The following is a 15,208-nucleotide window of genomic DNA, read 5'->3' as shown; positions in this document are numbered from 1 at the left end:
TGCCAGGGGCCGCGACCGAAGTGGCGACCCTAAAGCAAGCGCTGTCCAAGGCTGAAGATAAAGCGGCCAAGGAGCGCACCGAGCGAGAGAAGCATGGGGCTCGGGTGGGGGAGGTGCAGCAAGAGCTCCAGGCTCTCATGGCAAAGCACGAGGCGTTGGAGCTTGACTCAAAGACGCGAGAGTCTGAGCTTGCCGCGGCCCTCGAGAGCGCAAAAAGTGCCAAGGCCGAAGCCCAAAAGGCCCTCCAGGAGATCAACGCAATGAAGAACATAGCGGCGGGTAAGGCTTTCTATATGCAAAGCAAGCATGTAAAAGTAAATTACCGATTACTTACCCGAATCCGGAGCTCGCCAAGAGCATTCGCAGATTTGCCTCACAGCGTGTCCGATGCCGCACAATTTTACCAGGCCGAGGATATAAGCTCAACAGAGAAGCTGTTCTGGTCTCAGTATACTGAGGCCGAACACCCGGTGCTAATGAGCGACCAGCTGAAGCAGATGGTCGAGCTACATAAAGCGGCCGAACAGGCCATGAAGGGCTTTATAGTCCGGCTGTGGCCTGGCGACGCCCTTCCGAACAGCTTCTTCAGCCTGGTGAGGCGGCTTGTGGATGCCTGCCTGCGGCTGGAGGTCGTCAAGCGATTCGTCTACATTGAAGGTGCACGCCAGGCTTTCGCCCGTGTGAAATTGCAGTGGGTCAAGCTAGACGCCGTGAAGCTGATCAAAGAAGGGCTACCGAAGGGCAAGGAGCACCGCCACCCCGAGATGTACTACGAGGGTGTTCTGCCGGGTGCCCATCTCATAGCGGACGAGTGCACAAAAGATGTAATATTTGAGTGAAACTTTCTTGTGTGATCCTATATTTATGAAAATTTGTTTCATATGCGCTATGCAACGCTTGTTTGAATTTAAAATATTGCCTTCTGTTTGGTCGTTTATCCAATCTGAGAGATGGCTAGTCCTCGGCTTCTGCCCCCATGCCACGAGTGCTGGGGTGTTCGGGATAAACCTGAGCACTCTTGTTCCCATGTTTGGGTCCTTCGAGGGAGGTGCTCAGCACAGTGAACAAGGCAACCAGACTAATAATGCTTTATCACTCTCACTTAGCCATAGAATTCTATAATTTTAAATTTTGGCGAAGCCCCTGGTATTTGGAAGGCCGAATTCTGGGCGCGATACACGCCTTTAATCCGGACAGGGCCGGCTCCTCGCCCTAAGCGGCATAAGTCTTTAGGGACTCGAAAACCTCGCCGAACAGCGACCAGTCTCTCGCCTTATCATGACAGTCAATTTTAGCTTTCTCTATTGAGGTGCTAAGCCCGGCAGAACCGGGGCACAATCGCAGTAGTTCTCCTAGCGCTACCTTAGCCGATAGAGCGGAACATAAGGTACCAAAACATAGGAGCCAGGCAAACCCAACATTTGACCAAAGACATGATTCGGAGCTGATGCATATAATGCTATAAGTTCGGGGTGCCGCACTTTGTGAAAGTGTTTCGGACTTCTTGCACCATATTATGGGTACTTAAGCCCCTGGTGTATCGGCCATACCAAAGTGTACGGTTGCAAGGCGTCATTAATGGACACACATATATAAAACAAGAATGCAATAATAGGCGCAGTGCTATGCATTGTTTATTCAAAAAGAAATTGCGTTAAAGCGGAATGATACAGATAATGCGATAAGCAAATAGTAGGACTATGTCCCTTCCAAGGGCAAGCTGAGGAATGATATTAAATCGAATATTTCGCTCATTACTGTAATCCACCTGGTAATTCCGTGGTGTGACGTAGCTGTCTGCCTCCTTGGTTGCTGCATCATGTGTTCGGCAATAATGCTGCCGGACAGTGTTTCCAGAGATTAAGGTCCTGAAAAAAGAGAAGAATAACCAAACAGGGAGCCCATAGTGCGGTTTAAGCCGCGTCTTGGGGCATGCCGCAGTTGTGCCCCCCTCCCCATCTGTGCCCATGGTATTTTTAATGCGTAATTATGCACGCGTGGCACGAGTTTCGCCGTATGGCTGGGACTGGGGTGGGGGCCGCATTGCTATGCGAGCTCAAATCGCGCCAGACGGTCTGTTTGCCGATTGCACCGAGCGCGCTTGATGGTGCCCGGGTTTTGGAACGCCGAACTGGTTGATTTCCTTGAGAGGCTGCTTTGCGCTTCTGCTGCGAGGGCCACAGTGTGCTCCTCTGTTCGGAGAGAGCGCTCTGTGTTTCCATTTACAGTAATAACTCCGCGAGGTCCTGGCATCTTGAGCTTGAGGTATGCATAATGCGGTACCGCATTGAATCTAGCAAATGCGGTTCGCCCGAGCAGTGCATGATAACCACTGCGGAACGGGACTATATCGAAGATTAACTCTTCACTTCGGAAGTTATCCGGGGATCCAAAGACCACTTCCAGTGTAATTGAGCCTGTGCAATGGGCCTCTACACCTGGAATGACGCCTTTAAAGGTCGTTTTGTGGGTTTGATCCTTGAGGGGTCTATACCCATTTTACGCACCGTGTCCTGATAAAGTAGGTTCAGGCTGCTGCCGCCATCTATAAGGACTCGAGTGAGGTGAAATCCGTCAATGATTGGGTCTAGGACCAGTGCGGCGAATCCGCCATGACGGATACTAGTGGGCTGGTCCCTGCGATCGAAAGTGATCGGATAGGAGGACCATGGGTTGACTGGCTCCAACGCATATACGTCCCTGAGCGCACGCTTCCGTTCCCATTTGGGGATGTGCGTTGCATATATCATGTTCACCATCCACACTTGTGGGGGGAACCTCTTCTGTCCTCCGGTATTCGGCTGCCGGGTCTCCTCCTCGTCATCGCTATGTGGCCCCTTATCTTTGTTTTCGGCAATTAACTTGCCGGCCTGCTTGAATACCCAACAATCCCTATTGGTGTGGTTGGCTGGCTTGTCGAGGGTGCCGTGTATTTGACACGAGCGATCAAGTATGCGGTCCAAACTGGACGGGCCCGGCGTACTTTGTTTAAATGGCTTTTTCTGCTGACCGGGTTTAGAGCCTTTGAATCCGGCATTGACTGTCGTATCTTCAGTATTATCACTGTTAATGCGGCGCTTATGTTTGTTGCGACGCGACCTGCTATTGCCGTCCTTGGTATCTGAAGTACCATGGTTCTTTGACATGTTATTACTGCGAGCCAGCCAGCTGTCTTCTCCCGCACAAAAGCGGGTCATGAGTGTCGTGAGGGCTGCCATAGATTTTGGCTTTTCCTGACCAAGGTGCCGGGCTAGCCACTCGTCACGGATGTTGTGTTTGAAAGCCACTAAGGCCTCTACATCCGGACAGTCGATGATTTGATTTTTCTTTGTAAGGAACCGAGTCCAGAATTGTCTGGCCGACTCTTCTAGCTGCTGAATTATGTGGCTCAAGTCATCGGCATCTGGCGGTCGCACATAAGTGCCCTGAAAGTTGTCGAGGAATGCGGCTTCCAGATCATCCCAACAGCTAATGGAATCTGCTGGCAAGCTGTTAAGCCAATGCCGCGCTGGTCCTTTAAGCTTTAGTGGGAGGTATTTGATGGTGTGTAAGTCATCACCGCGTGCCTTGTGGATGTGGAGGAGGAAATCCTTGATCCATACCGCAGGATCTGTAGTGTCGTCGTATGATTCAATATTTACAGGTTTGAAACCTTCTGGGATTTGATGATCCATTACTTCGTCTGTGAAGCATAAAGGGTGTGCGGCGCCTCTGTATTGGGCTATGTCGCGACGCAGCTCGAATGGGTCTTGCCCGCTGTGTTCGGCCCGTCCGGATTTACTTTTACTGTATCCAGCGTGACGTTTATCGTCTCGCATAGTGGCGCGCCCTCGTGATCCGTAAATCGATCTTGCATGCTTTGCTTTGTCCTCCAATACGTCTCGCAGGTCTGGCTTGTTTCCCATGCCTTTTTATTTGAATGGCGTCGGGGTGCGTGCTGAGTTTTTGGCTGGAATGCCTCTCTATCATAGCCACGAGGTGGCCGATCAGCCGCATCATACGCTTCTTCCTCCAATCGGGGTAGCAACCTGCACTTTGGGTAACTCTTGGAGGGGCGCTCGAGTTTATATTCCTCGGCAGCGAGGACTTCAGTCCATCTGTCAGCTAGCAGATCTTGATCAGCTTGAAGCTGCTGCTGCTTTTTCTTCAGGCTATTTGCCGTGGCCATAAGCCGGCGCTTGAAGCGCTCTTGTTCGACGGGGTCCTCTGGCACAACGAATTCATCATCGCCGAGGCTTGCCTCGTCTTCGGAGGGGGGCATGTAATTATCATCCTCCTCCTCTCCGTCTGCCGCTCTCTCAGGAGGGCTGGCTCCTCCATCCTCCTACTCTAAATCTTAATGGAGGGGATTGTTGTTGTCTTCGGCACTATCCGGAGTGTTATTATTTCCTATGCCGGTATCACCACTTTTGCTTTGGCGGGACTTAGAGCGGCGCCGCTGACGCCGGCGCTTGGGCTGCTTCTTGGAGGGGTCATCCTCTACTATCTCGTCGCCATTGCCTTTTTTGGGTGTATCCACCATGTATATATTGTATGATGAGGTGGCTTTCCAGTGCCCTATAGGCGCTGGTTCATGTTCGTCTCCTACATCATCGTCCATACCGTCGATGTCTTCGGAGTCGAAGTCGAGCATGTCGGTTAAATCATCGACAGTGGCTACAAAGTGGGTGGTGGGTGGGCGTCGAATTTCTTCGTCGTCCGCATCCCAATCCTGTTGGCCATAGTCCGGCCAGGGCTCTCCTGACAAAGAGAGATACCTTAGTGAATTCAGAATGTCGCCGAAGGGTGAGTGCTGAAAGATATCCGCGGCAGTGAATTCCATGATCGGCGCCCAATCGGATTCGATTGGCAAGGGCGCGGAAGGTTCGGAGTCCGGAAAAGAGTCCGGCACCTTGGAGTCACGGGCCTCGTAGAGGATGAGGCTGGTGTTTGGCTCGATCGCTATTGAGACCACAGCCCCGAGGCAGTGTCTAGCCACCCGTCCTTGATCGGCGCAATTGGCTCCGAGCTAAGGGTCGGAGCTGATGCGGGCGCGGCCTCCCGGGCACTGTTCGGTGGCAGAGCTAGGTCATACCCATCGTGACAGTGCGGCGCGCTCGGCTGTGGCTCGAATCCGTCGAAGATCAAGTCTCCACGGATGTCAGCCGTGTAGTTCAAACTTCCAAATCTGACCTGATGGCCAGGGGCGTAGCTTTCAATCTGCTCCAGATGGCCAAGCGAATTAGCCCGCAGTGCAAAGCCGCCGAACACGAAGATCTGTCCAGGGAGAAAGGTCTCACCTTGGACCGCATCGTTGTTGATGATCGGAGGAGCCATCGGGCCTAAAAGTGACGACACAAAGGAACTCTCAATGAAAGCACCAATGTCGGTGTCAAAACCGGAGGATCTCGGGTAGGGGGTCCCGAACTGTGCGTCTAGGCCGGATGGTAACAGGATGCAGGGGACACAATGTTTTACATAGGTTCGGGCCCTCTTGATGGAGGTAAAACCCTACGTCCTGCTTGATTAATATTGATGATATGGGTAGTACAAGAGTAGATCTACCACGAGATTAGAGAGGCTAAACCCTAGAAGCTAGCCTATGGTTTGATTGTGTTGTAGTAGTTGTTGTCCTACGGACTAAAACCCTCTGGTTTATATAGACACCGGAGAGGGCTAGGGTTACACAAGGTCGGTTACAAAGGAGGAGATATCCATATCCGTATTGCCTAGCTTGCCTTCCGCGCCAAGTAGAGTCCCATCCGGACACGAGACGAAGTCTTCAATCTTGTATCTTCATAGTCTAACAGTCCGTCCAATGGATATAGTCCGTCTGTCCGGAGACCCCCTAATCCAGGACTCCCTTAGTGGCCATCTTCATCATCCTGGCGGCCACCACGATGAGGAGGGAGTAGTCCACCCTCGGGGCCTAGGGCTTGTGAAAGTAAGTTATATCAACTAGAGGGGGTGAATAGGCGATTTTTACAAATTCGTCCCAGAGGAATTTCAGGGTGAGGAAATTCCTAAGCAACAAACTACTTAGCAGCGGAATAAGTACTCAGATGCAAGTATAGTAGAGTAGTAGCATAGTCGTCATGATGAAATGAAAACAAGCACAGAGTACAAGTAGCGTAAACACAGGATGAGCAGGCTGAAGACAAACTGACTGAAGAAATAGGATTGAGGAAACTGAGAAAGTCTTCAGTTAAAGTCTTCAAACAGTAACGATCAAGTACTTCTACATAGAAATGAGGAAATGAAAGAGTTGAGGAAATAGAACCAGTAGCTTGGTGAAGACAATGATTTGGTAGACAGGGTCCAACTGCTGTGACAGTCGCACGTCTGGTTGGAGTGTCTAGATATTTAAACCTGAGGACACACAGTCCCAGACACACAGTCTCGGACACACAGTCCTCACCATATTCTCCTTGAGCTATGGTCACATAGACCTCACCCAATCACTCGTGGTAAGTCTTCAGGTGACTTCCAAACCTTCACAGACTTGGTCACTCGGCGATCCACAATTTCCTCTTGGATGCTCTAGACCATGACGCCTAACCGCCTGGAGGATGCACGGTCCTCAAATGTAACAAGCGTCGGTTCCACACAGCAACAATTTCTTCAGTGATGCTCTATCACTTTGGGTTTGTAGGTGTTGGGGTTTGGGTTTTCCTCGCTTGATGATTTTCTCTCAAAGTCCTCGGAGGATGGGATGCTCTCAATAACAAGTGTCAGTTTCTCGTGGAGCAGCCAACCAGCTAGTAGTTGTAGGGGGCGGCTAGTTATAGCCTAAGGAGCAGCCCGACATGATAAGACATAAATGCCCTTCAATGATATGACCGTTAGTTGGGTAGATATTTTGGAACAGCTGGCGCATAGCACAGCAACGGTCGGAAATTTGACTATCAAATTCCTCAGGGATATCATGTTCCTCACTTGTAGGCAATCTGCACCGGCGAATTCCTAACTCCTCAGTCAGAACAAATTCCTCAGAGACTAGAATATCTTCGTCTATCACTGATGAAATTGACTGAACTGTATGAGATTTCCAATGGCTTCACCCGAAAGGATTGGTAGGTGTAGGATTTTGAGATGAGCACCACTTGGGAACTTTTCCTTAGTTTTACCTTAACCCCCTTTAATAGTACGGTGTTTCCTATGACTCAAGAAAGAGAAAAACGGAAGTACGAAAACTAAAGTCTTCAAGCTTCATATTCCTCGCATGAATACAAAGTCTTCAGGATCACACCAATTTCTTCACTTTCAAAGTCTTCAGAAAGCCAAAGTCTTTAGTTGAAGACATTCAATTTTAGGGGTCGACTTTCTTTGTAAATATCAAACTCCTCATAGACTTATAGAACTGTGTACACTCACAAACACACTAGTCCCTTACCCTATAAGTCTTCAATACACCAAAATCACTAAGGGGCACTAGATGCACTTACAATCTCCCCCTTTGTGGTGATTGATGACAATATAGGTTAAGTTTTCAATGGGAATAAACATGTGAAGTGTAAATACTGATATTGAGGAATTTGATTGCAATATATAGAAAAACTCCCCCTGAAGATGTGCATGTGTGAGGAATTTGTCTTGAAGAGCAAATGCACATTGTACAATAGAATCATGGAGATCTCCCCCAATATCTTGTAATTCATACATGCATTTAACATATGATATGAAGAATTTGAAATGCATGATGAAATATGGTGGCTGAAGTAATTCAGCATGCGTGCATTAACATATATGAGCAAATAGCATGCAGAAGAACATAGCAAAAGTATCAGACCGCCATCGAACTTAAGTTTACAACTTGATCCAACAAATGCTCAGAAGAATGAGAGTTGTAACTTAGCAAAAAACACCCATATATAGAGACCCGCTTGAAGACTAACTCAAAATTCTCCCCCTTTGTCATCAAATGACCAAAAGGGACGAAAATGAGGACTAACGCCCCTGAAGAATTTCATCATGAAGTCGATGGAGGAGCGCTAGCATTGTTGGGGTCGTCCGTTGGAGTAGGGCCTGCCACAGTGTCGTTCAAGTCTTCATGCTCATCAGTCTCGCATGATGAAGAATATGAACTGGCCACAAGCTGAGGAACTTTGAACTTCTTGAATTTCTTCAGAGGTGGCTGTACCTAGTCAAAGTCCTGTTGAAATTCCATCTTCTTGAGATCTTCAGCACTTTAGAGGTTAGACAGAATGGCCCAAGTGCGGTGAAAGACTTCATGCAGGTAGTAGTGATTCTTCTTCATATTATTTTGAGTGACTGTCATGTTCTGAAGAATAGCACTAAACTGACGCTTGACCCACTTGTGGTTGTGATCGACCTTCTGATGAAGACTGAGGAGAAGCTCACGATCAGTCATCACCCTTGGAGCAGTGGCTTGAGGAAATTTCCTTAAAGCATTTGTGGCGGAGTCGTGAGTGGCAGAGTCATCATTGGTGGAGTAGGATGCAGCTTTGCGAAATTGTCCATCCAATGGACGAATGCCTTCATCAATAATAGCAGCCTTGCCCTTCTCATCAATTGAGGAAATAGTCCATTTGAGGACTTCAATTGGGGGCAACTAGCTAACGTGATTTTGCAAATCAGCCTTGTACTGAATTGAAGACCTTGATCTGATGAATCTCATGATCCAGGGAGCGTAAGGCTTCAATTCAAACGGTGAAAGAGCGACATTGGCCAAAGTCATCATGAAGAAATCATGGTAGTTGATAGGAATACCATGTATGATGTTGGAAAGCAGATCTTCATGATGCCAACAACTTCTTCATCATCGGAGTTGTGGCCCTTGATTGGACTGAGGGTTTTGGTCAATATCCTGTATATTGTCCTTAGAACATAGAGTAGTTCCTTGACGAGGAATTGGGTCCTTGGAGCTTGGCCTGGCTTCAAAGGCTTCATTAGCACTTGCATCAACTGGTTTGATAGCTCAGGTTCATCATAGATGCATCTTGCACCTTCGATGGGAGGACTGACTGGGATGGCGTGAAGCAATTCAGAGGCCGGTGCTTTGTAGTGAGTATTTTCAGTCATCCAGTCCAGCACCCATGAGTTCACATCTTCAACGTTGCCAGTGATGTGCAACGTGGCATAAAACTGAAGATTGAGTTCTTCATTCCAATCGCAGATGTCGGTGCACAGGTTGAGTAGTCCAGCATCATGAAGAACACTAAGGAGTGGGGTGAAGCAGGGCAGCGACTCCATATCAACATGAGGAATTTGCTCATGGTCAAAGACCTTGTCTTTTTCAAACAACAGTGAGGAATAGAAATTTATTTGGCTTGCTATCCAGAAGCACTTGCGCCTGAGTCTTGCAGAGTCATATGGACTATAATCCATGAAGAATATGTGCTCAGCAAAGAAGTTATCAGCTTTGAACTTCTTCTTCTTGGAGTGAGGATTCTGAGGCTTGGGCTAAAGATTTGCAATGGTTGCCATCACAACCTCTTGAATCACAGTTTCTTGAGCCACATGCTGAGGAATTTCAGTGGGAATCTCTTCAACAGCCTTGGCCTCCATGTCAACAGCAATTTTTCATTAGTGCTAGTGGCTGGAACTTCTTCAGGTATAGTGAGGAGAGATGCCTGGTGTTCTTTAGATCCCGTGTGAATTTCTTCAGTCTGGGCAGGGGACTGAGCAATCTGTTGCAAAGGTGTGAACAGTGGTGAATTGGGGTGATGACTTTCCTAGTAGTCATCATTCAGAATTGGAGTGGTGCACCCAATGTCCACGTCTTCATCTTCTTCATCTATTTCTTCAATGCCGGCCTCTCCAGCAGTGAACTGAGGCATGGGCAAGGATACCAATGGGGTTGAAGGGATGTTATCCACTTCAATTGCTTCATCCAACTGCTCTGACGTAGCAGCAGAAGGATTTTCTTCATCTGATTCATTGGGAATCACATATTCCTCACCAAAGGGAACAATCTCCTTTGATGTCATGCTTGATAGAGGAACAACATCTATGGGATTTTCATAGGAGCTTGTCAAAGTCTTCACTTTCTTTGGGGCTGAAGACTCCGAGGAAGCAGATGCTTTCCTTTTCTTCACAACGGCTCGCTCCGCAGCCTTGGTTTTCTTCGCTTCTGATGCAGAAGGAAGATTGATGCTTGTTGTTGGTGCCGGAGGAGCAGAGGAAATTGGTTCGGTTTCTTCAGGAACAATTGATGCAGTTGTCCTGGCTTGGTTAATCTCTTCAGGCACTGTAGAAGATGTTTCAATAGGCCTGGCTTGTTCTTCAGGCGCAACACTAGAGGTTGCCCTGGCAGTTTCATCAGCGGCTGGAATGTCTTCATCAACCCTGGTGCTTTCAGTATCTTCAGTAGCCTGATTTTCATCACCGGTGCTGGCATGTTCTTCATGTTGCGTTGGGGCTACAACATTTGAGGTGAATCTCTTCGCCATGTTGACGAATCTGACCTTGGCTCCCAGCCAATCTGCATGGTATACGTCAAATTCATCACTGAGTGCTTTGATCTCAGCTTGTATGGTCACAAGTTCATCAGTTGTCATTCAGGCAATGTTCTTCTTTAGAAGATGTTGTTTCTTGTACTGAGCCTTCTTGAGCTTCCTGGCCTTCTCAAACTTCCATTTTTCTTCGCCTATGAAGGCTGTCAGCATGTGGTTCTGGCCAGGTGTGAGATTGAAATCAGGCATAGGAGTGTTGGGGTCCTTGTGCCGGAGATCAATAAGTCTAGGATCAGCTTGGGATCCAGCAAAAGAGGAACATTGGTGCCTTTGGCTCTAGCGGCCCATTGTTGTCTGTCTCTGATGATTTCTGCTAATTCCTCATCATGAGCTTCTTCTTCACTAGACAGTACATGGAAGGCGACCTACTTCTTGTGAGGATTTGGCCTTGTGCCTCGTCCAGCAGTGGCCTTTGTCTTCAGCAAAGTTGGGCCTGTTGAGGATTGCAGAGGAGCTGAGGAACTTGCAGAGGCTCCTGAAGCAATTGAGATGCCAGTGGTCCTTTGGCATGAGGCGAGGTGCGCAGGTGCTCAGGACTTTGCAGCAGCAACTGAAGCTTTTGCAATAGTGGGAACTAGAGATGCTTGAGGAATTTGCCGTGAGGGCTTTGACGAGCTTGGCCATGAGGGCATTGCAGCTGAGGAACTGGGCTTGTGTGCAGGCTTCTTGGGCATAGCCTTCTTTGGCTTGCTAGCAGAGGCCTCAGCAGCGGTAGCGGCAGAATCTTCATTGAATTTCTTGACTGCTTCCTTGGACATTTTGGCCAACTTTGCTTGCCGCCTGGCCCATTCATCAGGATAGTCTTCACCACGCTTGAGGCTAGTGGGATCAGCAATTTGGCCAGGCGCCTGCGAAGGTCTTGGGCAAGGAGGGTGTAGAGCGAATTTCTTCATATATTTAGGAGTGACATATATGTACTCCCTCCATTCCCGTGCCCATCTCCTCTCTATCCTTTGAATGCGCATCTTGCGCTCATTCTTTGTTTCTTCAACCGGAGTGCAGTACCCTGCATAGATGTCAACAGGGATCTCAAACATTGTGTTGACTTCCAATCTCTTTCCTCCCTTCTGAGGTTTCTTGCCATCTGCCATTTTCTTCTGCTGAGGAATTTGAACAACAGAATTCTCTGAAGAGGAATGCAATTTGTCTTTGAGGAACGCTGCAAATGAGTTAAGTTGATGAGAACCTAGTGATTCAGTAGCAGACATGTGTACCTATGAACAGAGTATAGGTGGCAAGAATTTGGAGAGGTCACATGCGTTCTCAGAAGTTTTTAAAAAAGAGCAAGTTTGAGGTATTTGACCAGGAGTGTCTTGAGGAGTTTCACTAAGCGGTCTTTGACTTAGGTTCCAGAGTTGTATAGATTGAAAAATCCACACAATTGAGGAATCATGAAGAAAAACATTGCTTGGAGAAATAGATCAAGAACAGATGCATGTGAGGTGTTTAACTAGTGGGGAAGTTGAAGAATAAACACCTTTTGAAGATTTTGTGAAAATCATCAGAATCAACAAGGGCAGTAAAAATAGATTTTATTTACCCTTGATGAAGAACACGACAAACTGGGAAGTGTAGATGGGAAGTTCACCCGTTCAGATCTTCCACGCCCTAACTCGGCGGCGGAAGACAGCTACGGCGGCGGCAGAGTGAAGATTTCCGCGGCCGGTGCGAGTACGACGGCGACGAGGTCGAGGCAGTGAAGCTCTTCCTCACCAGCGACGATGGAAGTAGCGGAGGCGCAAGGTCTGAGAGCTCGAGCGAGGGGAGTGAGGTCGAGCAGGGTAAATGAAGTCTGATGAGGGTGAGGGTATTTATAGCCGAGGTGAAAAAATGCCCGCCCAAAGAAATTGGACGAACGTGCCCCTGACCTTTCTCATCCTAGCAACATGTGTCACCCACATACAGTGAGGTGGAGATCATGTCAGATCATGGGTGAATAGAATAATCATATTGTGGGATGTGAAACGGTTTGAGCAGCAAAAGCCAAAAATTGAGATATGAAAATTTTAATGTTTCGTTCGCAAATTATTTTGTTGACAAGGACACAGTGAAGATTTTGAACGAGTTCCAAATAAAATGCACATGAAGAACTTGTGAATAGACTGGGTTGAGTTTAGCATAGAGGGGGAAGGGTCTGATCACATTCACTTAGCAAAAAAAGTCAACTTGAAGAAATAGCAATAAGTGAATGTTGTAGAGGACTAAAACTCAAATATATATATATATATATACATCTGGGCTATTCTGTTACGCGTAACAGAATATTATTCTGTTACCCTACTTGAACTGATGGTTTCAGGCGGTTGTACTGATGATTTTCATCTCATTGAACTCTGAGCTATTTTTCTCTACAGAAGCGCGCACGCCATGGCGTGGGCGAGAAGCAGAAGGAGCTGGGCGCCTCTTACCTTGCGGCCCTTGTGCACACGCAGTAGAGTGGCGGTACAAGTCCACACGCAGGCGGCGACCGGAGCATGAGCGAACGCGGGGGAAGCAGAGAAGCAGGTGTCCATGGCGGCGGCAAGGGACTTGGCGCAGCAAAGGCGAACCGAGCGGAAAAGAGAAGAGCTCGATTACGTCGTACGTCGCTCGGCCGATCGAGATGTACCAGGCGATCCCCTACAGCGCCGACCGGCTGCCGGCGTGCCCGCGGCGGTCCGAGTAGGCCGAGGCCGAGGGCGCGGCCGGACAGGAGAGCGGGCTCGCGGCTCGACGACGCGGCGGCGAGGGGCGACGGCAGGGAGGTGGTGAGGAGGGCGGTGTCCATTATTCAAACAAACCCTTCGATGACTTATCGGCTGCCTTGCTTGAGGAAGAGTGTCACTAAAATGGAGACGAACCCTCGCCTATCGAAGTTCTGTTAAAAAACCTCGTACGAGAACTTGTATAGAGAAGGATTTCCCGCGGCACAGCAGTTCTTCCATACCAACTTAGCTGCCCGGCCGAGCTCACCGCGGCGGTGGCCGGGAATGCTGGAGGCAAGGCTGTCGTCGCGCTGCCGACGGTCTTCGTCGGTGGGAGGATCCTCGGTGGGCTCGATTGGCTCATGGCCGTGCACATCTCCGGTGAGCTCGTGCCCATACTCAAGGACGCCGGCGCGCTCTGGCTCTGAGTCTCTGGCTCTGAGCAAAACCAAAGATGCATACGGGACGGGGTACTACGGACATACGAACAACCGTTTGATCATGAGTTAATATTCTTTTCATTTCTACTTTTGACTCTTGATGAGATCATGTGAGTTACTGCTGCTCGATCTTCAGTCTCTCTTGATTGGGATCAATAATGGAGTACCAGCTTAGCTATAGTTAGGCTTAAATTCTTTTGATTAGGGTAGGAAAAATTAGGAACTATTGTGCCATCTCGTGCTTATTTTCGACCACACGCTTGTCAGTACATGCATGAGTGAAGAGGGGTGTACTACTTAGCACTGTATAAATCATGTTCCTTTCATCTTGCACATCAGTTTTCTAGATGCCAATTCATTTTGTATTTGAAGGTTTCTTCTAGCAGGCTTATGATGTTATCACGAAATGGCACTGTGTTGGATATTTGTAATCCATGACAGGGTGCTTGTTTGTTGCAGCTGATTTTACCTCTCTCTTCTTCTATAGTACTCCTATTTTTCATAGATTAATTTTGTATTCTTCTGAAAAATCTCCAATTTTTGGGTTTGTACTGAGCGGTTTTCATAGACTGGACTTTACTCTGTTTTTTCCGTAAGATTTTCCTCGTAACTTTCCAACGATCTATGGTATCATCGTCCCCAAACTTGCATGATTCATATAGTTGAACTGAATGACATTTTTTTTCAAAAAGAAAATATTTGTTTGCAACGATGTTTTGGACTTCTCTCATTTTACGACCTAAACATTTACCATTTGAATTTTCATATAGGGTTTTCTTCGCAAACCAAACCAAATCGTCTCAGGTTTCGATTATCTAACATGAACAAAAGAGATCCGGAACACACACGATGTCTGCAAAAGCTTCATCAGCAGCAAACTCATAGTAGGTTCCCATGAGTGTGAATTAACAAGGGTGGCATGGCACCAAGTTACTGCACCAGCTTAATTCCTATGTACTACATACTGTACTTAGTAGTGGTGGTGCCACTAGTGGCGGAGGTGATGTTATCTATGATTCATAGATGACACTCTCAGGACCTCCTCTTCCTCTTCTTCTTGTCCTCGGACTTGTCGCCTGCGTTCTTGAGCTGCAATGCAACACAGCACCGTCAGCCATCTCAATGGATCACATCGTATAAAAATGAATCGAATTTTAGCAACCGTGGGTGGAGGATGAGTAGTCAGCCAAGGTGGCTAGGGTGCTTACCCCGATGACGAGGATACGATGAGGACAATGACAAAACATGTGAAGAGGGTGAGTGCATGCTTGATGTAGCCCATGACGACGCGGCGCGCCCTCTCGATGATCTCCTTCGTGTCATACACCATGTTGAACTTGTTGAGTTCTGATTTTTGAACCTTCCCGGTAGTAATACATGTACTGGGCGGTACAAGATTGTTGAGCAGCTGAACCACAGAAACAAAAACACTCCTAGAGTGCACACGCAAAATCATTTACAAAAATAGTGGTAGCAAGAAGCAATAAACATGTAGAAACAATACTACAAGATTTGTGAACAAAAGGTCGTACAGAAGTTGTACTGATCCACGGAAAGATTTGCTACTTGCAAGAAAATAAATATGAAATCTATCTTGGAGATTCAACATATGTTCCATTGATTACATTCA

General features: G+C 47.8%; 1 pseudogene; it reads left to right on the top strand.

Annotated features, from left to right (window-relative positions):
- The first annotated feature begins 13,056 nt into the window (after positions 1-13,056).
- LOC125512193 lies at positions 13,057-13,566 on the top strand (annotated as a pseudogene).
- The last annotated feature ends 1,642 nt before the right edge of the window (positions 13,567-15,208 follow it).

The sequence above is a fragment of the Triticum urartu genome, chromosome 6 (assembly GCF_003073215.2).
Source record: "Triticum urartu cultivar G1812 chromosome 6, Tu2.1, whole genome shotgun sequence".
In the NCBI taxonomy this organism is placed as follows: domain Eukaryota; kingdom Viridiplantae; phylum Streptophyta; class Magnoliopsida; order Poales; family Poaceae; genus Triticum; species Triticum urartu.
Note: the sequence above shows the minus strand (reverse complement) of the source record. Positions and strands in the feature narration are given on the sequence as shown.